The sequence below is a fragment of the Ursus americanus genome, chromosome 16 (assembly GCF_024610735.1).
Source record: "Ursus americanus isolate L20-20 chromosome 16, mUrsAme1.1.p, whole genome shotgun sequence".
NCBI classification, from domain to species: Eukaryota; Metazoa; Chordata; class Mammalia; order Carnivora; family Ursidae; genus Ursus; species Ursus americanus.
The window spans coordinates 8,685,903-8,712,837 of record NC_142142.1 but is presented as its reverse complement, the minus strand read 5'-3'; the positions used below and the strand labels follow the sequence as shown (position 1 = coordinate 8,712,837).

The following is a 26,935-nucleotide window of genomic DNA, read 5'->3' as shown; positions in this document are numbered from 1 at the left end:
CATTCTCTTGCTTACGTCCCTTTATTGGCTCTAACGTCTAAGTTCCTTAGCATGACTATTAGGCCTTCTATCCTAGCTCCTTAGCATGACATCTTAGGCCTTTTGTGACCTGTCCCTATTTACTTCTCATACCTGTACTCTTCCTATGACTGATAATACTGAGTACCATGTTGTTCCTACAGATATCTTGCAATTTCACACCTTTGTTCGTGCCATTTTTCCTTTTATTCATCCCTCTGGGTTGGGTGCATCTCTCCTAAGGAACCTTTCAGGACCCTTAAGGTTGCCATAAGTGCCGCCATTTTGTTCCTGGGGTCATCCAGTACAAGCTTCTGTCATAATTCTCTGTTAGGTAAATTAACTGTTTTTGTTTGTTCCTTCAGTTAACTCTTGGCAGGGACTGTGTCCTAGTCATCTTTAGAGTTTTAGCTCCTGGAGGGTGCGTCACAGTAGTGAGTGATTAGTTTTTGTACTGAACCTCGTAAGGATAGATGGCAAGCCAGTAGTATGATATTCTAATAAGGAGTGAGGTGATATGTGTTTTTCAGATGTAGTTTTTAAATTTATTTAGAATGGAATTTAGAATTTAATTGGATTGATAAAGGTTTGGTAATGATGATGGTGTATAGCACAAGGTTCCGAAGTAGAAGACAGCAAGAGGGTATGTTCAGGAGTTGGCACATGCTTTCAGTAAAAAATATTTTAGGCTCCGTGGGTCACATGTGGTCTTTATTATTTCTTTTTCTTTTCCTTTCCTCCTTTCCCTCTCCATCTTCTTCCTACTTCTCCTCTTTCCTCCTCTTATGTTTCATTCTTAACTTACAGGCTATCAAAAATCAAACTTGAAGTTGTAGAATATTGAAGATTAAAGAGTTTAAAGCAAGTTCATATTTCTTGTTTTATTTACTATAAAATTTAGTGCCTTGGGCAGTTATGCATATCTTCAGTGTAGAGAACAATTATACAGAAGCTTTTTTTGTCAAACTACTCTGTTTATCTAAAAGTTTAACATTCTTTTAAATGGGCCACTGATCTCTGTATGAAGATGTTGTAGGAACACTTTGGTTTATAAAGCTCCAATACAACTCCCCCTCCTCCCTCTATTTAAGCAGGTATCTGTGTCCTTTCAGAATATGCCTATTTTTATGATGATATAGATTGTGTTTTTCTTAGATATGGACATTTTCTTTTTAAGTATTTATGTTATTTTATTTTTTTAAAGATTTTATTTATTTACCTGAGAGAGAGCGAGAGCGCGCACAAGTGGTGGGGGATGGAAGGACAGAGGGAGAGGGAGAAGCACGCTCCCCACTGAGCAGGGAGCCCGACACGGGGCTTGATCCCAGGACCCAGGGATCATGACCTGAGCTGAAAGCAGATGCTTAACTGACTGAGCCACCCAGGCACCCTTATTTATTTAAGAGTGAGAATGCGAGCCAAGAGTGTGGGGGGGGAGGGAGAGAGAGAATCTCCAGCAGACTCCCTGCTGAGCGAGGAGCGGATCCCATGACCCTGAGATCATGACCTGAACCAAAATCAAGAGTCAGATAGCTCAACTGACTGAGCCACCCAGGCACCCCAGGTATGGACATTTTGAAGGAGCTGTGGCTGATAGATTTTTTACAGTAAATTTCAATCCCTGGCTGACTCAAGATTAAGATCTTGATTTGCCTTCTGATCATGTCCTTCAAGCTTGACAGTTTCTGCTGATGCTCATATTTTCTAGCCTTTGTTTTATCATTTTCACATATCCTAGTTGTTTTTTTTTTTAAGATTTTATTTTAGAGAGAGCACGTGCATGTGTGAGTTGAGAGAGGGCCAGAGGGAGGGGTAGAGGGAAAGGGAGAGAGAGAATCTCCAGTGGACTCTGCACTGACTGAGGAGCCCAACATGGGGCTCGGTCTCACCACCCTGAGATCATGACCTGAGGTGAAACAAAGAGCCAGACGCTCAACTGACTGAACCACCCAGGTGCCCCACATATTATAGTTTTCTAATGTGCCCTTCTCCTACTTTCATTGTAAATTTATAGCGAAAATCTCTGTAAATATAGTTACACTTCTGAGAACATAGTTATAGTATTTTACTTGACCTATAGTGCATAGGTGTGTCACGTTGCTTTATTTTCTTTAAGGATGAAGAAATCAAGATGCAAGAGGGTAATTTGACTGGCCTTAGGACTAGTAGGGGATAAAGATGCAAAGACAAAAGGAACCCAAAACTTGAGTATCTGTAATAGATAATGTGCTGGGTATTCTCTCTCCCTTGTATAATTTAATTGTCACATTTACCCTGTGTAAGGTATTGTGCCTGTTTTACAGAAGAGGAAACTGAAGCAACTGAGGCTTGTAGGGATAAAGTAGCTTACATTTGGTTTCATAGCTAATAAGAGAAGAGAAGCTTCTATTAAAAACCTGCTTTGCCTTGCTCCAAGGTCTTCCCTGGTTTTAAACTCTGAGGTCAGTATTTTTCAACGTACTCAGATGAGTAGTATTTGGCTACACATTAGAATCACCAGAGGAGCTGTTTTAAAAAAAAGAAAAAGAAAAGACATGCCCAGTTCCACTCCAACCAGTGCTAACAGAATTTCTGTAGATGAGCCCAAGGTGGATTGTGTATGTGTATATGTTTATATAGAACATAGAAATTAAAAAGAAATTGTATTGGGTGGAGTGGGGGGGGTGGGTGAAACAGGTAAAGGGGATTAAGAGTACATTTATTATGATGAACACTTAGTAGTGCATAGAATTGCTGAATCACTATATTGTACACCTGAAACTAATATAACACTGCATGTTAATTATACTGGAATTTAAAAATAAATTGTATTGAGATGTATGTAACCTTCGTAGAAAAAAGTGCACAGAAGGTATAACCAGCACTCAGATCAAAAAAGGGAACATTACCCCTTCCTCCAATGTAACCAATATTCTGAGTTCTAATACCATAGATTATTTTTGCCTATGTGAACTTTTCATAAGGTATGACTGGCTTTTTGTGCTCAACTGTGGTTTATTTATGTTCTGTGTGTAGCAATAGATTGTTCTTGCTCGTCGTTATATTAGCAGTAGTTCTCAAACATTTTAGTATCTTCACTCTTGCTAATTATTGAAGACTACAAAGAGCTTTCATTTGTGGGTTATCTCTATCAGTATTTGCTGTATTAAAAATTAAAACTGGGGGCACCTGGCTGGCTCAGTTTGAAGAGCATGCTACTTTTGATCTTGGGGTTGTGAGTTTGAGCCCCTCATCGGGTGTAGAGATTACTAAAAAAAAAAATAAAACTGAAGTTGAAAAAGTATTAACTTATTTAAAAATATCAAACCTATTAAATATTAGCATATTTTTATGAAAGTATCTATATTATCCTAAGTCAGAACTATAAGAAGAATAATATTTTACATTTTTCCAAATCTTTTTACTGTCTGGATATATATTTATTATTATTATTGTTATTATTTTTAATTGGAGTATAGTTGATACCTGACTGGATACATATCTGCTTCTACATTCAATGTTTTGCAATTGGTTGTTTTGTATGTAGTATATAAAGAAAAATCTAGTCCCACATAGATATGTGGCAAGGAAAGGAAGGACTGTTTTAATTGCCTTTTTAGATAATTGTGGAGATTCTTTTTTGTTACCACACCAAAACTCGACAACTGTTAGTTTCTTAAAGGTCCATTATGTTACAAAATCTGAAACTATATCAGTGAGCTTTTCATACTGTGTTACGTTAAAATTCATCAGTCTGTTTTGTACTGTTAATGATCTTCTACCTGTGCATGATTTCGTAGCATCATGCATTGGTCATTTGGAAAATATTGGTTTACTGAGTTAAGCAGATCTTCTAAATGTTGATGCATATGTCAAAAAAATCACATTAGTTAATATTTCCACCAATCTTATCAGACAAGTCTTTTCTAAGTTTTGCTTGAAAGCTCAAATTTTAGCGTTGGCAAGAAATAGTGACAGTTGTTTTCCATGCAGTGAGACTCACATTGTTCATTTTTGAAAAAATGTCTACTGAACATCGAAGTCTGAATAATCATAGTTTGTCTGCCAGTTGTTCTTTCAAGTAAAAATGGTGTTTCATGAAAAACGCTGCTAGTTCAGCTTGAAACTTAATTGCACAAGTGCTTTAATGCTTTTTTTGAGACAATTATTGTACTTTGGTGTGCAGGAAAAGTGCTTTATGTGTACTTTGCATTTCATCACAGAATATTAAAAAGATGTGCAGTTAATGATTGAGATTAAAAAAAATTAATCATTTTTGTGGCTTTATCAAGAACATTCGTTAGTGAAACTAAAACTAGTTCTCTTTTTCTGGCATGGTTATGAAGAATGTAAAGATACTATTACAGTTTGGTGTCACTGCCTTCATTCAATACAAGATGGTATATTTTTATTTATCAGTATGATTATGTTTCCAGGCTTTACTTTTTTTTTTTTTTTAAGATTTTATTTATTTATTTGACAGAGATAGACAGCCAGCGAGAGAGGGAACACAAGCAGGGGGAGTGGGAGAGGAAGAAGCAGGCTCCCGGTGGAGGAGCCTGATGTGGGGCTCGATCCCAGAGCACCAGGATCACGCCCTGGGCCGAAGGCAGCCGCTTAACGACTGCGCCACCCAGGCACCCCTCCAGGCTTTACTTTTTTCTTCCTGGGGGAGTAGGTGGTTTTGTTAAACCTTTACTAACAATACTGTTTGAAAGCCAGCATGAATGTGCTTGGTTTTTCCTTGGCTTAGTAGGACCAAAGTACTTGAGTTGAACAGTTTCACAGGTTTGTCAGGATGTTAGAAAATCACTGGGCTTGGTACTTATTCTTCACCATCTTGTGGTGAAGGAAAGGTATGAAATGGCCTTTAAGGAACTGAGCATAACTATGCGTAAAAGTGGTTCTCTAGGTTATTCCTACCTTCCTACCCTTAACCTGGAGAATTTGCAATAGAAAAAAAAAGATGCAGATGAAGCAACTGCCAAGTACTGTTGTTGCATAATGACTCGGGTTTTCACTGTGATTGGGCAGGGGAGAACGGAGGAGGTAGGTGAGACAAGTTGTAGTGCTGAGCTTTATTTTAGCTTTCTGTCAGCACACTTGAACAGCCTGGAACCTCAGTTCTGAGGGGAGAATGAACATTCATTGTGTGTCTACATTGTGCTAGTCCTTTATGTGTGTTATCTTATTTAAACTCACAGTTATCCTGTAGGGTGGTCCCTATTTTATACAAGAGGAAACTTAGGCTCAGAGATATGGAAGCTGCTCAGGCCCAGAAGCCAGTAAGTAACTAGCGTGAAATTTATTCCCAGACTTTTCTGTCTCCAAAGCCTGCCTCCCGTGTAACCAAGTGTCAGTGTAGGTACACTGTCTCGTGGGTGGGAGTTAGCATGAAACTCTCGAATACTTAAAACCTTTGAGATGAGGTCTAGATTCCCTAGTATGGTTCAGTCACCTCTCCCTGGCTCTCTCTTGACTGTCACTTATTGTTTGCCTCTCCACCTGCCTTACGCATTTTATCCCCAGTACTAACGAAGCGTACTTTGTTGTGTTTGCAGTTCTCCAGATGTGCCATGCCTCTTATTTCAGTGTCTTTGCACTTGCTCCTCTTTGGGCCTGGACATCTCTTGGTAAATCTTAATTGGCTTAACTCCCGCTTGGATTTTAAGGCTCAGCTTAGGAGTTAACCTTTTCTAGAAAGCTTTCCTTGACTTTTCCCAGGTTGAGAGTGGGTATCCCATCTCTGGGTTGCTCTGATTGTAGTTGTTTGTTATTTATTGATTTATCTGTTTATCTGTATCAGATTTATCTGTTTGTTATTTATTGATTTCCTCCACTTGCAGGGAGCAGGGATCTGATCACCTTTTTTCTCAAGGGCCCATTTTTTGGAACTTAGGCATCAGTAAGATCTTGTTGAGTGAATCCAAGGTTTCAGTCTAGTCTGTTAGCAGCTATAATTTCCCAACCAGCTGCATTTACTCCATATTGTTCTAGGCTGAGTTTTTGGGGAATGGCTCTTCTGTTGTGGCCATTGCCCTCCCCCCCCCCCCGCCCCTTGTTGTCTCTACTTCGCTCTCATGCAGCTTTCCTCTATTCTTTCTCCATAGTTGGATCAATGGAGCTGTGTATACAGTAGACATGTAGATACTCAGAACTTGATTTGTGATAGAGCCTGAATCTCACTTGAAATGAGTCAGGGTTACATTGGTAAATGAAGAAGTTGGGACCTTTTGATGGCTTTTCTAACTCTTGGTTCTTTTTTGTCTTTCCAAGTTTCCTCTTTATTAACCAAAGGTTAATAGCTGAGCTGGAGTTCAAATCTAGGTTTTCTGACTCTACATCCAGAATCTTCCACACACCAGACCCACTCTTCTTTCAGAAATAAGCTCAGGCATCTACTCCTCCAAGAACTCTTCCCTGAAAAAGGTACCAACACCTCCTTCTCTGCTAGTTATTTTACAGTATCTATAAGACGCTGAATGTACTGTATTTGTTTATACCTTTTCCCTTGCATCAGGGAGCCCCTTGGAGACAGAGACCACACCCTACTCATCTCTGTGTATCATCAGAACCTACCTAACACATGGGATGCCTGGGGGCTCAGCTGGTTAAGCGTCTGACTCCTAATCTCAGCTCAGGTCTTGATCTCAGGGTTGTGAGTTCAACCCCTATGTTGGGCTCCACGTTGGGCATGGAGAAGGAAGGAAGGAAAGAAGGAAGGAAGAAAGGAAAGAGAGAGAGAGGGAGGCAGGGAGGGAGAAAGAAAGAGAGAAAGAAACAGAGGGAGGGAGAAAGGAAAGAAGGAAAATTTTAACTTTTAGATAACATAAAACAAATGCTACAAAACTATATTTTGTCAGTGCTCAGCTTGTGCATTTGTTTTTTTGACCCTAAATGTAGGATTTGAGTTATCAGTTATGGTGGTGGGATAATTGAGACTTTAGGAAATGTGGGGTTTTATGACTGCCTTGTTAAGCCCTTAGTGGTTCCTGACAGGTGATTTAAATTATGGCTTCCAAAAAAGATTTTGCTAACTAAAGTCTTAGTAGCAGATAAAAATAATCGTTTTTGGATGCATTCATTCAGTATGGGTGTTGCACTCTGTGCTAGGTAGGTTCTTTTTTTCTTTTCCTCCCTTCCTTCCTCCCTCCTTCCTTCTTTCCTTCTTTCCTTTCTCCCTCCCTCTGTTTCTTTCTCTTTCTTTCTCCCTCCCTGCCTCCCGCTCTCTCTCTTTCCTTTCTTCCTTTCTTCCTTCCTTCTTTCCTTCCTTCCTTCTCCATGCCCAACGTGAAGCCCAACATAGGGGTTGAACTCACAACCCTGAGATCAAGACCTGAGCTGAGATTAGGAGTCAGACACTTAACCAGCTGAGCCCCCAGGCATCCCATGTGCTAGGTAGGTTCTGATGATACACAGAGATGAGTAGGGTGTGGTCTCTGTCTCCAAGGGGCTCCCTGATGCAAGGGAAAAGGTATAAACAAATACAGTACATTCAGCGTCTTATAGATACTGTAAAATAACTAGCAGAGAAGGAGGTGTTGGTACCTTTTTCAGGGAAGAGTTCTTGGAGGAGTAGACGCCTGAGCTTATTTCTGAAAGAAGAGTGGGTCTGGTGTGTGGAAGATTCTGGATGTAGAGTCAGAAAACCTAGATTTGAACTCCAGCTCAGCTACTTACTAGCTCTCTGACTTGGGGAAATTTGTATAAGCACTCTGAATTTCAGTTTTTTCCCCCTATAAAGTGAGAATAATCATGTCTCTATCTACGTTTGAAAGTTGAAAGAATTTAATACATGAGAAAGATACTTCATAAATGTTCTGTACAAATATTATATCCTGGTTTTTGTTTTTTATCCTATGATAATAGTTGTTTGCCAGATTGGAGCATCAGTTTTCTTACCCAGCCCAGAAATAAGTAAGAAAAGACTGGGTATATTAGTGTGTACATGTCATTTTTTTTAAGTACTAACACTGTTGGCATCATGACTTAGAGCAAAGAGTTTAAGTCTAGAGTCCACAAAGCTTTGGTTCTGTGATATTATGGAAGATACTGCTTAAGATATTTAAGGTGTGGTCTCTGAAAAAATATTGAATGTGGTTCTGAGTGGCTTGGATGGCAACAGGCCAAAGTGGGAAGAGCTCCATTTCTTGTCGGAAGACTTAACGTCTCTGTCAGCTTTGGAGTTTATTTAACATTTCAGAATTGCATTTTCCTCATCACTAAAGCAGAGAAAAATAGTAGTTACTTTGCAGACTGAGAATTAAGGGATAAATTGGGTAAAGTGGACACCATTAGCCTTGGTTTAAAGTTTAGTTTGTAGAATATTTTAAAATTTTTTTCCTTTTAATACAATAGACTTTTGTTGAGAACCTTGCTTTAAAGAATAGAGGGAACTTTCTGTCATTTATATTGTACTAATACTAGTAGTATTTTACTTCCTTCTTCTAATTTATTACTCTGAATAATTTTGCAAGGTGAGTTTAAATCCCAGCTCTGGCACTTACTGGCTTTGTGGCCTTCAGAGTTACTTAATCTTTCTGTAACTCATTTTATCCATCTTTGAGGGAATATAGTGGTATTTACAGTATATAGTTGTTAGGATTAAATGAGATAATTAGATAAAGTGTTTAGTTTGATGTTTGGTGTATAGTTAACAATTTCAACAAATGATAGATTGTTATTATTACTTTCATTTTATAAGTGAGAACTGAATAGAGATTTAGTAACCTGACTAGATTCACTTGTAAGAACCAAAGATGGGATTTAGTCCAGTTTGGGTAATGCCAAAACCTTCACTCTTTATCCTTTTACCAGGCTATGTTTTATAATTAATATTTCATTTACATGGAAATGTATTATGAGGTACTGTAGAGTGTTTGGAAAAGAATCTGTTACTCTTAGGTACTTAAAACTTTCTTTTAGTGTTGTTTTACTAATAGTTTACATAAACTCCAAACAAAATTGGTTAGGGAAAGAATTCCTTGGCCTGGCTCCCCTGTGATCAGACACAATTTAAGGGCAGATATTCTGGTTAGTAAAAAGTGGTTGGTAGTTACTAAAAAGAACAGTATTTTTTTTCCCTCCTTAACAGCTTTATTGAGGTAAAATTGACAGTGAATGACAGAAATTTAATATAGTTTGCTAAGTTTTGATGTATGTATATACCTGTGAAACCATCACAATTCAGATATGAATATGTCCATCAGGTCCCAGAAGTTTCTGGCACCCCCTATGTAACTCCTTCTCCTGCTCTCCCTGATCCCCCATCCAAGGAACCATTGATCTGCTTTCTGTTACTATAGTTTAAAGATGGTCTTAGAAGTCAGTCCAGTCAGGATTCAGATTCCTGGTCTGACACCGTACTATTTGGACATCTTTGGAGAATGTATCATCTCTCAGCCTAGTTTACTCATCTGAAAAATAGGAATTCTACCACCTGTTCAAAAGACCATGAGGAAGATAGGAATAGTGTGTAGAAAGAGCCTGGCATGGTGTCTGACACATAGCAGCCTTCAGTCATTGGAAGTCAGTATTGCCAACCCAGCTTTCAGTTAGTGGTCCAGAGTACATTTAGGAATTCAGAGCTCCAAAATGCTTTTCTATCACCTTAAACCTTGTCCCCTCCCACTGAATGAGCTTTTAACAGGAACATTAAGATTTGGGCAGCTTGAGGCCCTAAAGGGCTTTTGGTACTCTGGCTTTTGGTACTCCCTCCTCCATGCCCAGTGTTCCACATGCTATTAATTATGAACAGATGTTCTTCATAAATAAGCAAAGAACTCCACAGAAGATTTTTGAAGTCTTGATGCCTATGTTTAAGTCTGGCATTGTGATAAAGCTGCATGAGCAATGAGCTTGTAGTCAGAGTTCTGAGTTTTAGTTTCCATGCTGCCTTGGGCAAATCATAAAATCTCTCTGAGCCTGACAGATAAAGTTTTCTCACGTATAAAGTTGAGAAGGCTCATACCACACAAATTTGTTGAGAAAATTAAAGGAGAATTTTGAAAATGAATTGTATGATGAGGTTTTAGTTTGTACGCATCGTCCCATGACTGCCTTGCGTTGTTAGAATTTTGTAAAAGGCTCAGGTACCGTTTAAATGTGATGTCTTACAGTTGTTTTTTTCCCCAAAAAGTATATTTTATTAGGTTTTACCAATAGCACAAAAAAGCAAAAACCAAAGGTTAAAAGTGCTTAGAATTTAAAGTCAGAGAAACTTAAGTTCAAATCTTATGTTAGTAGCTGTGTGACCTTGAGCAAGTTATTTAATTTCTCTGAGCCTAACATTTTTACCTGTCAATAAGGGATTTCTAGTCTGCCTCAGAGGGTTGTTGTGAGGATTATAAATAATGAATGTGCAGTGGTTGTCATATAGCAGATGCCCTGTGATGCTAGTTTCCTTCCTTCCATTTCCAAAATCAGTAGATTTGTGGAGTTCTAGTGAGCTATTACTGAAAGGATTACTTTTGCTTTCCTCATTCCTTGATGCAGTTTGGCCCAGGATAACTGTTAGCTAACATCTCAGATTTCTCATTTAAGTGTGGAAATGAAGTTGGAAGTTTATGATGCTAGCCGTTATTGTAAAGGGATTTTTTCCCCCCTAATAATGGGAGGAGCAATGCCGTGCTTTTTGTATTTTCTCATTAATTCTCATTGCTGTAGCTGGAGATACTTTGTACTGTGGGAGTCAGGGAAACCGGGGGCCATTTTCTTGTCTTTTCTGTTTGTGTTTATTTGGGTTGGAGAATTGTCTAAACGTTTCTCAGTGAATAAAGTGGATTTGATTAGTTCAGATTCTTCCTCCTGGGCGAGCTCAGGAATGACTTACTGGGGGTGGGGGAACAAATAGGAAAACTGGTGAGTTCTGCTTGTAAAGTTGTCAGGGTCTTTGAGTTTGGGGGCGGTGGAGAAGAGTTGATTCTCTGTTCCCCTTTTCCCCTTCAGAGCGTTTAGAGCCCAACACAAAGGGAACTTTAAGATGGAGGTCTGCATTGTAATTTCCTAGAAATTGCTGCTTCTGGTAACTGCTCATTCAGTTTGCACCTCTTTGCTGCAGTGGATGAAACAATGGGGACAATAAAGCCATTTATCTGATAGCTGTAGCCTCAATGGGATGTTTGTTTTAATAATGGTATAATTTGCGGGGCTCATAAATTGTGATTTTATTCTCATGGAAATAACTGCCCGGTGGTATTTGGATTCTCAGGTCTCCTGTTGTGGATAATTTCACTAATATTCTGGCTGACAATTCCCTTTATTCTAGACTTCGTTTTAGATTGTTCAGGCTGGTTGAGTAATTAGCCCAGTGCAGAGCCAATTTTCTTTAGTTTGGGGCTGGCAGGTGGTTACTAGGTAACTAGAGGATCTTCTGAACAGGGAAGAAATTCTGCTTAGGGATTCAGAGAAAAATAGCTGAGTTTGCTTTTGATTGTCATAGTTTTTTTTTGTTTTGTTTTGTTTTGTTTTTAAGATTTTGTGTATTCGGTGGCAAATGAAAATAAAAAATTTAAATTATCTGAATATTTTTCATGCTACCAAACATCCCATTATTTTTGGAAAATCATATGTTGGAGTTTTTAATTTTCATCTACATGTTTTTGCTGGAAACATATCCACAGAGGGCAAAGGATGATAATAGCTACCACGTGCTAGACATTGCTCCGAGGTGTTTTAAATCCATAATCTCTAAATCTTAACTAGAACCCTGAGAGGTGATACTGTTTCTGTTTCACATAAGCAGAAACTTAAGTTTGGAGAAGTAACCAAATTAAGGTATCTCAGCTAATAAGTGGCAGGCAGTTTACCAGATTAAAAACTCATGCTAGGTTTTTAATTATAGTATAAGACATTCTGAAGCGACATTGAAGTTTTTGTTAAACTCTTAGATCTTATAGCAGTTGGCTCAGTAATATACATGAATTAGTACCTACCATCAGATTCAGATCTATCTATCTATCTATCTATCTATCTATCTATCTATCTATCTATCTAATTGTTCTTCCTGTCATCTTACCTTGTATTACATCAGTAAGGTACCTGGAGTATTTTGATTATCTTACCAAAGTTAAAGGCCTTCCAAACATAAACTGTTTAAGAATGCTTTGAAAGGGACCAAAGCATGGTATAATCAACCTCTGGAAATAGCCTTAGATTTGGAGTTTGGGGACTGGGTTTTTATTTTTATTTTTAATTTTTTTAGAGGGGAAGGCAGGGGAGGGACATAGGGAGAGAGAGACTCTTAAGCTGGGCTTGAAGCCCTCCCTGGGGCTCGAGCTCACAACCCTGAGATCATGACCTGAACCCAAATCAAGAGTTGGGTGGCTTAACCAACTGAGCCACCCAGGCACCCTGGGGACTGGGTTTTTAAATCTTGCCACTGCCACTTATTGGGTGATCTTGGATAAATCTCTTAACCCGCATTGGCTAACCCTTAGCCCTTGGATAAACCTCATTTTGCTCATTCGCAAAATAGGGATACGATACCCATTTACTAGGAATAGTAGTGTTAATGTATGTGATAGTGCCTGGTACATGCCAGTAGCATAGTAGAAGCTCAATAAATGTCGGTTTTCTTCCTTTAGACTAACTCTAGGAGTAGTGAACTATTGGATAATTTGATGTTTCTGTTACTATTGACTATAGGATTTACTAAAAGCTGGCTGACTTCTAGTGCCACTATGTTACATTTTATGTTGATGCTGTTAAATTGACAGAGTTCATTTTTCTTGAGGAACTTGCTGCCCAAACTAGGTAATTTGTTTAAGGGACATACAGCTGGTTCGTCGTTTATACTTGGTCAGAAGAGTGAGTGCATATGTGGTCAGGGCATTGGATTTGTGATCACACAAACTTGTTGGAGTTCCATCTTTGCTGCTTCCCTGCCGAGTTTCTTGGGACACCTGACTTTCTCTGGCTAAGATTTGGGATAGGGATAATAATAGCTGATCTTCTCATTTGTTGTGAGGATCAAATGAGATAATAGATATGAAAATGCCTTTTAAATTGAAAAATGCAGGGCACCTGTGTGGCTCAGTCGGCGGAACATCACATCTGCCTTCGGCTCAGGTTATGATCCCAGGGTCCTGGTACCGAGCCCCAACATCCAGCTCCCTGATCAGCAGGGAGTCTGCTTCTCCCTCTGCCCTTCCCCCCTGCTTGTGCTCTCTCTTTCCCTCTCTCTCTCAAATAAATGAATAAATCTTAAAAAAAAAAAATTGAAAAATGCTAGGTGAGATAGTAATTATGTGACTTTCATAGATTAGGTGGGGCTTAGTAAGAATTCAGTACCATTTTAAGAGGGAAATTTCACTTGAACTGTAAAAAGGAGATATTTTGATGAGTTTTATGTTGGCTCTTGGGACAGTTGAAGAGAAGAAGCCAGAATGAGGTCCTTGAGCAGAGAAAGTATTGGGTGAATGAATGTAACTAGATGATGGAGGTGAGAATGGGGTGAGGGTGAAAGTACAACTGTGAGGCTGGCCAAGGGGATTTAGAGAAGAGCTTAGATACGAGGTTTAGGATCTTGGTCTAATCTTGATCCATAGAGCAAGGAAGAGGGAGGCTCCTTGATTAGGAAAATTTAGAACACTAGGCGTTGTATGGAGAATTGGTTGAAAGAGTAAGGGTGGTGGTAATGGCTGTAGTCTCTCTCATGAGGACACTCAAGTTGAAATCCCAGTTTTAAGTCTTCTAGGAATATGCACAGAAGTTAAAACAGATTTTGTTTTGTTCCTAGCTCTCCCTACCCCCCCCCCCCCCACAGTTAAGTGTGTCCATGTTTGGGGGCAAGTTCCAGGTGAATCTTGTGCTTATTGTACATGAAGCGATTGGTGGCTCTCAGGTGAGCACATTGGCGTATTTTCATTTAAAAGAGGTGCAGGTGGCTGACAAGTGGGGGATCTCTTTTCACAGACTGGAAAGCTTAATTTTATGTAGTCATATTCAGGTTATTTCTTCCCTGAAAATTGGTTCTGTTTACAGCGTTTCAGTAATGCAGATGATATTTTTCCTAAGTGGAACATCAACCAAAATTTTTAATGTGTTTAATTATTGATGTGTCTGAATGCTGCAGTGTATTGGTTGAATATTTTTTCATATGAAGAAAGCTCTGGATTTTGGTGCTGCCACCAGTTCATTTTTCTTTCAGGGGCATGTCAAGTTTTTTTTGTTTGTTTGTTTGTTTGTTGTTGTTTTTTTTACTACAAGTGACTGCATTATGTTGTCTGGGTCATTGCCTTTACTATTGGTTATTGGGGTAGAGTGTTTGTTGTACAGGATAGTTTCAGAGTCTCCATCTTATTTGATTATAAGTACATATTTAGACTTCTTTCTTCTATTCTGCCTGCTAGTATGAAATTGTTGCAGTGATTAGGTGGGAGATGGATTTCCATAGGCCCCATTCAGAATCGGCGTGATTTACTCTATCATATTAACTTCATATATAATAGTGTCAGCTGGTATTTGCATAATTATTTCTTTGTTAAGTATTTTATGTTATGTAATATTTTTCTTTTTACTTACCTGTTACTTGCACTAAACTGATAGCTCTTTGGGGCAAGACCATGTATTTTTTCATCTTTGTATTAACTGTATTCAGTACAGATCTAATGATGATGATGCTAGCTGACACTATGCTGTATGTCAGGCATTGTGCCAAGTTCAATATTTATTTTAATCCTCATTATCCCCATTTAATTGAAGAAAACTGAAACTCAGAGAGAGGAAGTAACATAGTCTCATAACTAACAAAGGGACGCACCTGTGTTTAGAACTCAAGCAGTCTGGGCAGACAGCCTCTCCCCTGCTGCCGTGTCCCCTGCTCCCTTGCGGTGTATTCAGTAAACTTGTATCCCCTTTCAAAAAAAAAAAAAGAACTCAAGCGGTCTGACTTCAGAGTCTACGTACTTAACCTCTACACTACATTTTCTGAGAAACAGCTTGTAAGAATATATAGGTATATTGGGCAGAAGATATGAACAGACACTTTTCCAATGAAGACATACAAATGGCTAACAGACACATGAAAAAATGTTCAACATCATTAGCCATCAGGGAAATTCAAATGAAAACCACACTAAGATACCACCTTACGCAGTTAGAATGGCAAAAATTGACAAGGCAAGAAACAACAATTGCTGGAGAGGATGTGGAGAAAGGGGATCCCTCCTACACTGTTGGTGGGAATGCAAGTTGGTACAGCCACTCTGGAAAACAGTGTGGAGGTCCCTTAAAAAGTTAAAAATTGAGCTACCCTATGACCCAGCCATTGCACTACTGGGTATTTACCCCAAAGATACAGACGTAGTGAAGAGAAGGGCCATATGCACCCCAGTGTTCATAGCAGCATTGTCCGCAATAGCTAAATCGTGGAAGGAGCCGAGATGCCCTTCAACAGATGACTGGATTAAGAAGTTGTGGTCCATATATACAATGGAATATTACTCAGCTATCAGAAAGAACGAGTTCTCAACATTTCCTGCAACATGGACGGCACTGGAGGAGATAATGCTAAGTGAAATAAGTCAAGCAGAGAAAGACAACTATCATATGATTTCTCTCATCTATGGAACATAAGAACTAGGATGATCGGTAGGGGAAGAAAGGGATAAAGAAAGGGGGGGTAATCAGAAGGGGGAATGAAACATGAGAGACTATGGACTCTGAGAAACAAACTGAGGGCCTCAGAGGGGAGGGGGTGGGGGAATGGGATAGACCGGTGATGGGTAATAAGGAGTATTGCATGGTGCACTGGGTGTTGCATGGTGCACTGGGTGTTATACGCAACTAATGGTGCACTGGGTGTTATACGCAACTAATGAATCATCAAACTTTACATCGGAAACCGGGGATGTACTGTATGGTGACTAACATAATATAATAAAAAAATTTAAAATAAATAAAATGAAATAAATATTAACAACAAAAAAATATATAGGTATATGTAAAATGTGTTATCTATCTTATTTGAGCCTTAACCTCTGTGAAGCAGGTATGATGCTGCATCCATTTTATAGGTGGGGAAGAGTGAAGTGAATTAGTTATACAGGTTATACATTTGCTGTATGTCAGAATCTGGATTCCGAATCTTACATCTCCTGACTCCCAACTCCTGTATTTTTTCCCCTCAATCATACTGTTGCTGTTGATTAGAGCTACACATCTGTGTTCTTAGGAATGCACAGTAATCTTTTAAGATATGGAAAATAAATTCCTTTATCTGGAATAAATGAAGATAGGCAGCCTTAAGAAAAATCTTCCTGGCGACACCTCCGTGGTACAGTCAGTTAAGTGTCTGACTTTTGGTTTCGGCTCAGGTCGTGATCTCAGGGTCATGAGATCGAGCCCCACATTGGGCTCTGCGCTCAGCGTAGTCAGTCTGCTCCTATTTCTCTCTTCCTCTGCCCCTCCGCCCTGTGCTTTTGTGCGTGCTTTCTCTCTCTCAAATAAATAAATCTTAAAAAAAAAAAAAATCTTTCCGTGTGCCTTTCTTTTCTAAATCCAAGGAGCAAAATTCCCTGGTAGTTAGACTGAGAGCTTCTTGAGAGTAGATAGGACAACTCTGTGTATGTGCATCTGCACCTGTGTGGACATGAGAGAGAGAGAGAGAGAAAGAGAGAATCTCTTTTCCTAGTACCTTGTGCAGAGCATATTTTCTGTAAAGGTTGCTGAATGCATGATTGCAAGAATTTATGCTACGTCTGTTACTATTAAAGAGTGATGATACTAAAATTGCTAGTTTACTTTGGTATCATGCATTCTCCTTTGCTTCATTCTTGGCCACTATTTGATTCTGTTTGAGAATTACAGTAACTAATATAGTAATATATTACAGTATATGTTAATATAATACAGTAATTATAGTGACATTTAATATTGCTAAGCCAGTATATGGTCACTATCTAAAATAGAGTCTTCGTGTGAGAGATGGATTGCGGTTATGCATTTGTAATCCTTGAAGAAGCCATTTTTCTGGTGTTGTGTGGACTTAATTATACTGGACACTTTTGATTGCCTTGTCAGGTTCTTTTCTTTCCTTTTCTTTCTTGTGTGTTTATGTGTTTCTGTGAAGAAGATGTGACAGTGGCAAATTAGTTTTCCAGTACTTCTTTGTTTAAGTTTGCATCTTAAATAAATTGAAGCGATGCTATCTTGTGACTTCTCTTTTTTACACGGAAATATTGACATTAAAATAATAGTAGGCTAGCTCAGTAGTATGTCATTAGAATATTTAAAAACTCTGGAACTTCCTAAGCCTGGAAGATATCATCATCTGCTCCACTCTCCCTCTCTCCTATATTACAGAGAAGGAACTGGAAGCCCAGGGAAGTCAGTTGATTTGTCCAAGGTCATATAGTTTGAAATTGGAGAACCCGAGACTAGAACCTAGGTTTCTCTACTTTTTGCACGACACACTTTTTCCTTTGGAAGCTATTACTTGGGCAGTTTTGAAACCAGATATTGCCCTAAAGGTGATGTCACATGGTCAGAGTTACAAGCTAAAGTGTATTGGCTCATCTGTCCTGCATACAAATAGTGTGGCTTTTGATATGAACATCCTAATAGCACCAGTTCCATGAATGGCCTCCTTCCAGGTCCTTGGGAAAAAAACTGGTTTTTCTTCATTTAGCTTCTAGGCAAATCACATTCAAATAGTCATGTCATAGCCTAGCTACTTGGTTTCCCAGGTACATTGCCCTGACGTATTTTAGGTATGATTATAGTTCAGAACGTCTGAGAATTCCTAAGCCTTTCTTCTTATTTTTGTCTGACATTTATGTTCATTTAAATTAACCCTCACCTAGGAATGTCATAAGTGACCCCTTTGTTCCAGATTGTAGATTTGAGTGTCAGGTAGTAATCTACATATTACTGGATCTTTTAAGAGTTGTTCTAATGTGGAAACTGTATGAGATCAAAAATAAGAATTTTCAATCTTGATTAGTTGACTACAGGCCTGGTCCTGCTCTGACAGTTGGCACACATCATTCCTCACTTTATGTCTGAGTGCACGTGTGCTTATGTACTCACGAATGTTCCCCTTTCTAGTCTTGAAGGTACTACTAATATATAAGTAGATTTTTAGGGCCCTGAAATTTGTCTTGCACAGTTGTCTTGCAGGTTTTACAATTTTGGGAGGGTATATAGAGTATAGGATAGCCGCTGAAACAGACTAAAAAATTGAGTGGCTCAAACAAGATAGACGTTTATCTCTTACATAACAGTTAAGAGAGAGTTCTGTTATGACCAGGCTGGGCAGAGGTTCTGCTCCATGAAATCATCCAGGGATCCAGAATACTTTTATTCTGTTGCACTACCAGGATGGTGTCCTCAGTAGAGGACAAGCTTAAGCCAGCTTATTAGCACATCCACCTTCTAGCTCATGAGAAGGGAGAAGAGAGAATAGAGGGCACACAGTATCTTTTAAAAAAGAGCTGGAAGTTAAGCACATCCTTTCTCCGGGCATCTCATTCATTGTACTTAGAAACATGGCATACCTAGTCGTAAGTAGCACCGAGAAATGTAGCTTCCAGCTGCGTTGCATGTGCCTCAGATCTTGGCAGAAAATGAGGGTAGGGTTGTCTATACTAAAAGGAAGAAAGGGAAGATGGGTACTAATAGCAGTCTCTTCCACAGAGTCCTAGGTAGAAGGTAGTAATAACAGAGCCCATTCCCCCATCTCCTATTCTGTTTAATACTCACCACAGCCTTTGAAGTATTTGATATTATAATCATTTTACTAACTGGAAAACTGATTGTGAAGTTTTAAGCGATTGGCTTAAAATTACATGATTGGCTTAAAACTGGACTTAACTCTCTTTTTGCCCAAACCTTCTTCTCTTGTATTTATATTTATCTTAGTGAATGACACCACCATTCTCTCAGTCACCCAAACTAGAAATTTGGGATTTCCTCGTCTTCCCATACTTCTGTCATCACATCACGGTGTAGATATTATCACCTATACATGTCTCAAATCTGTGCCTTTCTCTCCATTCCCAAAGCTGTTGTCTCAGCTCAGACTCTTAGCATCTCTCGCCCAGATAGTAGTCTTCATTTTTCTCTCTCCTGCCAGGGTCACCTTCCGTGACCTCCCTCTCAGCCTCACCCCGCCAAACCACTTGGCATCTCCAGGATTTAACATATAATGTTATACTGCCAAACCTTTACTCATGCTGTTTGTTCTGCCCGAATGGTTCTCCTCCTCTTCTCAACTTGGCATACACAGCCTAGTTTTATTTTAAAAAATCTAGCACCAACATCACTTCCTCTATAAAGCTGTTGCTCCCTTTTCCAGGTATAATTGACTGTTTTCTCTTCATGTTTCTCCCGGGTTGATGCCTGTCATAGAACCTGTAATACTTCATTGTACCAGTTTGTTCCGTGTCTTCCTTATACCATCAGCACTCAGTATTCTGCCTGGTAGAGAGCAGCTACTCAATAATTGTTTGAATGAATGGAGTATATGACAGACTGGTACTTGAATCCAAATCCTGTGTTTTTCTTATCATAATGACTCATCCTATGTGTGTACATATTTCTCGGGAGTTGTTTCCCAACACCACATTTGGAGATTTGACCTCCAGGGAACTCTTTTCTTTGGCAGTCAAGAGTAACCCTGCTTGAAAAGGGCTGTCTCAACAAATGGATGCTTTTGTGGCATCCTCATCACCCTGTCATGTGTTTAGAATTTACATAAACAGTTTAATTTGTAAGAGTCCATCTCCTTGAAAGGTCGTACTTGGACCTTAGAATAATCACCCTTGTGGGAAAATTATTTTTCCCTTTGGATTTTGGGCATGTGCCCAGTTTGGCTTTTATGCAGGTGCTGCTAAAAGCATTGTCTGTAATGTGCAAAATAAATGTTGGATATTTGACTTTAGTTTTTATTAAGTCAAGGGACAAAAGAGGTTTGCTATATGTTTTGGAGGGAAGGTAGGCAAATTGGAAAAAATGTATCCCCTTAAAGATAGTTTCATTCTTTAAATTATTTACAAAGTAAATGAAAATGAAAAAGGAATAGCTTCAATTTACAATTGATACAATTGAGGGAAACATAGTACCATCTTAGTGATGAGTGTAAATTCAGCATGGTCATTATCATTTCTGATCACTGAAACTCACTTATTGTGGATTTAAACCATCTGTTTTGGTGTTAATCCTTTAAAACTCAGTTGGTAGATGTTAATGTGATAAATGGTAATAAAGCTTGAAATATGGCAGTCATTTGGTCTGGTTTACTTTTCAACTAATTGCATGCAAACTAAGTGTCTTTGGAAAAGAGGGAAGGGGGGATTAATGCTGTAGTCAACTATTTTGATCTCAGCTTGAGCCCTGCACACCTGTCACTGGCTTGTGGAAGTTTTCCTCCGTAATTAAGAGCTCCTCTCTCATATTATTACTTAATTGGATGCCGCAAGAGCCTGGTGAAACAGTGGAATCCTCTTAATTGCATACCAGCTCTTAAAACAAATCACCGATGTTTAGTGTGGTATTGTTTTTATTATAAGCTTTCCTTGGAAACATTTTTGTCCTCAAGTCCCTATGTTTTGAAGCAGTGAGGCTTTTGCTCTTTATAAAAGTAGAAGTCATGTAATACTTTGAAACATTATTCCACAAAGTTAAAGAACATAGTAACTAACATTTACACGGTGCTTTACAATTTGACCAAGTGCTTTCCCTTGCTTTATATGTATTTATTCTATAATAGCTCCTTGAAGGAAGGTGTTATACTCATGTTTCCCATTTGACAGGTGAGGAATCTGAGGGTCAGAAAAGTGGCTTGCTCAGGGTTACACAGTTAGTAAGTTGTGGATACCAAAGCAGACCCCAAATTCTTCCTCCTTTTTGGTATATCATGCTTTCTCAATAAGCATAAACTGCATGTGTGCAGATGTCTGTTTTGTGGCATTTTCTTTTAACTTGTTTTGTCATATGATAATGTGGCCTCAGCTTAGTGTGTTTGGTACTTTTGTCTTTGAGCTTTCAACCCTTATAGTGGAAAAGAGGCAGCATGGTGGTAGGTGAAGGGGCTAACATGCCGGAAAATGACAGAATGTCTAATTCTGTGTTTGGATCATGACTGTATCTAGCTGAACATCTTTCAGTAGGGTTGGCGGGGTCTTTGTGGTTCTGTTGCTTGTGTGGACAAGGCCTTTACAGTGTATTTAAGTACTGAGCAGTTATCAGAGCTGGTTTAAATGAGCTTCTGTGGCAGTCATCCCTATCGATGCTTCAGTACCATCTTCCTCTCATCCCATTAGAACCTGCTAGTGAAAAGGCTGAGAGAAGTCCGGAAACCTTGGTTGTGCTGTTGTAGCTGGGGATTTGCTTCCTGACCCGTTCTCTTTAGGACTGAGGTTGGTCAGTATATCACCTCTGTGAAGACTTCCCTGTGTACCCCAGGTAGCCTTAGTGCCTTTTTGTTTCTGAATGCCGTGACATTTTGTTCACATATGCACTGTGGCACTTATTACATTGTACTTCAGTTATGTTTCCTTCTCACAAACCGTACCTCTAACTTCTTAATACCAGACATCTGCACTTGCAAACCATTGCCCTAAACTCTGTCTTCCTGAGAGCACAGTCGCAGTGTTCCTTGTAGTGGACATTTATAATTTGCTTCTTTAGCTTCCCCCTTATCTTGGTAATGGTCTCAGATGTTGGCTTTAGGAACCATACGTCCTCCCTCTTTTGCTCTGTGTGGTTTGGGTAGGAACTTTTTAGCTCTGGTGTATCTGAGCCAGGCCCAAGCTAACTAGCACATCATGTTCCTCTGGCTGCAGTGATTGGTTTAGGGGTAAATATATGTTCCAAGCCGGTCTAAACTGGATATTTTGGACATCTGTGGGAGCTACTACAAAAGACCATCTCCCAATCTTATTGGACTAGAGGGTTAGCTTCTAGAAGGACTAGAAACTGTTAAGCTATTTTGCCACCATAAGAGGAGAGTTTGGCTTGTGATAAAACCAACATCAAGGAAGGGAGAGTAAGGAGATGAAGATGGTGACTTTGAGTTCTGAATTGAGCCTCCTCCCAAGTCTTCCCTAATGCTGGGCTTCAGTTACTTAAACCGATAATGAGACTTTTTGTTTAAAGTAGTTTGGAGTGAGTTTTCTGTTATGTACAACGGAAAGAGTCCTAACTGCTCTGTTTCTCTTCCACACCTAGCATGGTGCATGGCCTAGAATCTGTTAAACGCATAAATGAATGATCTCTATGAACATTGATAGGAATTTTTTTTTCTTTCTTGGTCTCAGTTTTTTTCTATAAAATGAGAATAATAATTGCTGCTGCCTGACTCAAGAGTTTTTGTGAGTTAATAGAAGGAAAGCTTTCTGGTTTCCTTCAGCACGTAGTTTATGGCACACAATTTTCACCATTTAATTATATACTTGTATATAACACTTACCTTGTTTTCTCTCAACTAGATTGTATACTCTCTGAGCATGAGAATGCATCTATGCCTGTTGTTTCCCGCCAGGGCTCAGCACAACATTGATAGAATAGTGGGCATTCATGAATAGTTATTAGTGATGACAGTAGCATCTACAATTTATGGTATACTTTCTTTAGGCTGCACATTGTGTAGGCATTCTACATAAATTATTTCTAAACCACACTGAGCTAATAGTACTTAGTAGATAGCTATTAGAGAAGTAGTGTTGTCATCAGTAGTTAGGTTATCAGTTAACAGGTGAGAGTGCTGACTTTGTTGGTTGTGTTATGGTGGAAAATAGAGTGAGTGATCCTTCCAGAGCATATACTAGGAATGTTTGAGCATTCTGGCTTAGGTGAATGATAGAGATACACGGTGAGTAAAATGCCTGATAGGGATGAAATGTTGATCTGGAATTGCTTGAAAGGCCATCTGCGAGTCTTGTCTTGCTTGGCAGAGTTTCATTGATTTCATCAATCCATCGCATCAGTATTAAATAATGAAAGATACAGAGTAGTGGCATTGGAAATTCTGGTCACAAGGGTAGTGTATAGTATAGTGATATCCTACTGAATAGCTTAGTAAATTCTTCCTCCCTGGTCCCTTGTGAATATTGCTTTGCTAAATACACTTGACTGGTGCCCAGGGAATGTTTTGCCCAAGTTCTGGCAGAGTTACCCTGTTAGTGGGTAATCTTTAGTTCTTTATTGAGCTTTAAAGTTCAAAACCGGATTAAGGAAGAAATCAAATGGAAAAAGTCTAACTAACTAGCATTATAGACTTCATTCTGTGCTGGAAAACACTTTCACCTTGAAGCAGGACATCTGGATTGTAGACCAGGGTCTGAATCCGATGATACAATTTCCTGAGGACCTGCTAGATGATTTGCATATGTTGTCTTTTATAATCTCCAAAAGAGCTCATTGGGGTAAGTATTATTCTCCCATTTATGATAAGGGTCAGAGAGATGAAGAGAGGTCATAGAGGAGCATGGTACTCTTGATCTCAGGGTTGTAAGTTTTAGCCCCACATTGGGTGTAGAGATTACTTAAAATCTTAAAAAAAAAAAAAAAAAAAGAAAGAAAGAGAGAGAGAGAGAGAGAGGGAGAGGCCATATAGCTGTTAATATTCCCCTGTAATGTTTTGAATCACAGTCCCGCCTAAAATTGCAGCATTGTACCTCAAGAACAAGAATCGTATAGGATAAGAGGATACTTAAACTATCCAAAAAATTTTTTATTGTCCAAAGTGAGTAAAGTACCACTTTTTACCTCTTAGTTAAATGATACAGATATAAAAATAAAGTCACTTCAGTAATGAGAGGAAGCTTGTTAAGGATCTTGGTTTATAGATTTTTTTTTAAGTGAATGGCTTTGCCATTTTCAGTCCTATATGCCATAATTTTAATATATTTGTGAGGATATAGATTTACCAAATTTGTATGGTCTTTAGTATATTCATTCCACAAACAATTTAGAGTAGCCGATAATAATAACTTAATAAACTACTATAAAAATTATTCAGTTCTAATTAAAATAGAATAATATATGGGTCTCCCCACTTGCTGTAGGTGAGTTACAATTTACTCCTGAATTTCCTGGAAGCCTAGGAGAGAAAGAGGACTTAAAAGGAGAAAATAAAACATTTCTTCTGGAAAAACAGTTTAACATTTATGAGTTTATCCTTCAGGCATAGGGAATACCATGGACATAGCCTTATTGGCATGAAACCTGAACCAAATGCTCTTGATTTATATGTTTTTTTTTTTTTAAAGATTTTATTTATTTATTTGACAGAGAGAGAGAGACAGCCAGCAAGAGAGGGAACACAGGCAGGGGGAGTGGGAGAGGAAGAAGCAGGCTCATAGCGGAGGAGCCTGATGTGGGGCTCGATCCCATAACGCCAGGATCACGCCCTGAGCCGAAGGCAGACGCTTAACCACTGTGCCACCCAGGTGCCCCTGATTTACATGTTTTATTCCATGTTAATACACTGCTTTTTTGTAAGGTCCTACTCATACGGAGATGGATTAAAAGCTACAGTTTATAGTAGTATAGGGTAAGTTCCCAGAGGTGGTACTTAATTTATACTTCTGCAATTGTAGGAGCTCAGAGACCACTTTTTAGCCTGCGTAATGAGAAAAGACTTCCCAGGAGAGCAGTAAATAGGTTGGGAGTCCAGCAGGCAGATCTGTTTGGCTGGAATGGGGACTTCAGGTAGGAGCCCAGATCATCCAGGCACTTAGGCATTCAGAGACTCCTGTTGCAGGATTGGTTTTACCCTCTTGTTCTCCTCGGGACTCAGAGGTTTCTCATTTTTTATACCAGTCATATCATCTGCCAAGGCCCTCTTTTGTGGTCTGGCTCAGTCCCATCTCTCAGGATAGACATACTCCAAGAAGATACTTTTTCCTCCTATCCCACTATTTGTCCAAATTACTTACTTTCAGGTTTGGTTTTTGTTTTTTGTTTTTCCCCTAAACGACTTTTTTTCTATCCAGCACACATATTTCTGTACCTTCCAAGCTCTTTTTGGCTGGTGATATATTTCTGAGCTCTTGATATATTTGTTAGTGGTATAAAAAATGTACTTTGGTATATAGTAGTAATAATGAATTTCTTAAGGGTGTTAATAATAAATTAAGGTTATGATAGTTGCCATATTAGAGAAAATTGTTCATAGATTAGTCTCAGCAAAAAGTGTCTTAATTTTTAAAGTGATTAAGTCAGGGATATCAAAATTGAAAAAATTTTTGTTTTAGACAACATTGTACTATATAATTTTTTGATAAATAACATTTCGTTACAGAATGAAGCACCTAACACAGAACCTGACATTATAGATACTCAGTTATTGTTTGTTAATTGTATTACTTAAAAAAATCCATTTTTATATTGAAATAATTATAGGCACACAGGAAGTTGCAAAAATAGACACAAAGTCCTCTGTATTCTTCTTCCAACGTTCCCCAGTGGTGACATCTTATCTAATGTAGAACAATATCAAAACCCAGGTAAATGACCTTGGTACAATATTTTAACTAGACCGTAGACCATATTCATTCATTTTTCACGTGTATATATTTATGTGTGTGTAGAGCTCTGTGCAGTTTTATCCCATGTATAGATTTGTACAGCTACTGCAACAATCAAGATACAGAGGTGGTTCCATCACTACAAGGAAACTCCCTTGTACTGTCCCCTATACATTTGTGCATACACTTCCCTTTCTCCCCCAGCCTATTTTTATCATTGTCCCTTGGCAACCACTGATGGGTTCTCCATCTATATACTTTTGTCATTTTGAATGATATATAAATGGCATCATGTAGGATATAACCTTTTGAGATTGACTTCACTAAGCATAATGCCCTTGAGATTCATCTGGATCATTGAATCTATCATTATTTTGTTCTCTTTTGTTGCTGAATAGGATTCCATCATGTGGATGTACTGGAGTTTATTTAACCATTCGTCTGTTGAAGGACATTTGGGTTGCTTCTAGGTTTTTGCTATTACAGAGAAAGCCATTTTGAGCATTTTTTTTTTTAAGATTTTATTTATTTATTCGACAGAGATAGAGACAGCCAGCGAGAGAGGGAACACAAGCAGGGGGAGTGGGAGAGGAAGAAGCAGGCTCATAGCGGAGGAGCCTGATGTGGGGCTCGATCCCATAACGCTGGGATCACGCTCTGAGCCGAAGGCAGACGCTTAACCGCTGTGCCACCCAGGCGCCCCTGAGCATTTTTTTGTTTTGTTTTGTTTTTATTTCTCTGGGACAAATGCCCAACAGTACAATTGCTGGGTTATATAGTAAGTCCATGTTTAGTTTTCTAAGAAATTGCCTGTTTTCTAGGGTGGCTGTACCATTTTACATTCTTATCATCATTGTATAAGAAATCCAGTTTCTCTGCATCCTTGCCAGCATTTAGAATTACCACTGTATTTTATTTTGGCTATTTTAATAAGTATGTAGTACTTCTTTCAGTTTTTCTTTGATTAAGCTACATTTGCTTTTAGCACATGGCAAGTTGATAGCCTTAATCAAGGCTAGCTTTTCACACTTGCTGTTTGTATCCATTGCATTAGTTTTTTTTTTTTTAACGTACTTTACATTTTGAAGGCTTTCAAAGCTATTTAAAACTTCTTTCAATTTTTTTTTTTAGTTTTCTTTTTGCCTCTACATGTCTCCTGAATCTCAGCAACAGGTGTCTTAGCGAAAGTGCCTTCATTGGGCTTTCGTGAAATGAGACCTAGCCACTTGGATATATTTAATGCTATAGTAGCGCTATTGAGGATTTTGTTTATGTTCTTTTCATTTGTGACAATTCCATGGAGCTCTTGTTTTCTTTCCTGGTGAGAATGAAAAAATATACTCTGTCTGTTGTTACAACTTGGGCCTGGGAAGAAAAGGCAATAACTCAGTATTTGGGGTGGGCTTGTGATGGGAGGATTCTCTCATCCAATTGATTGATTGATTCAGGTGAAATTCACATAACAT

The 26,935-nt window shown here is 38.7% G+C and overlaps 1 protein-coding gene across 3 annotated transcripts in view; it reads left to right on the top strand.

The window, feature by feature from the left end:
• Positions 1–26,935, top strand: part of FAM168A (family with sequence similarity 168 member A) — a 176,539-nt gene that overhangs the window by 8,527 nt on the left and 141,077 nt on the right. The window contains exon 1 of one of the 3 annotated variants that reach the window (XM_045816299.2): positions 15,711–23,363. The exons of the other annotated variants lie outside the window; for them this stretch is intronic. The gene's annotated coding sequence lies outside the window, so the exon portion shown is untranslated. Of the gene's footprint in view, positions 1–15,710; positions 23,364–26,935 lie in introns of those variants that run through there. 3 annotated transcript variants of the gene reach the window in all.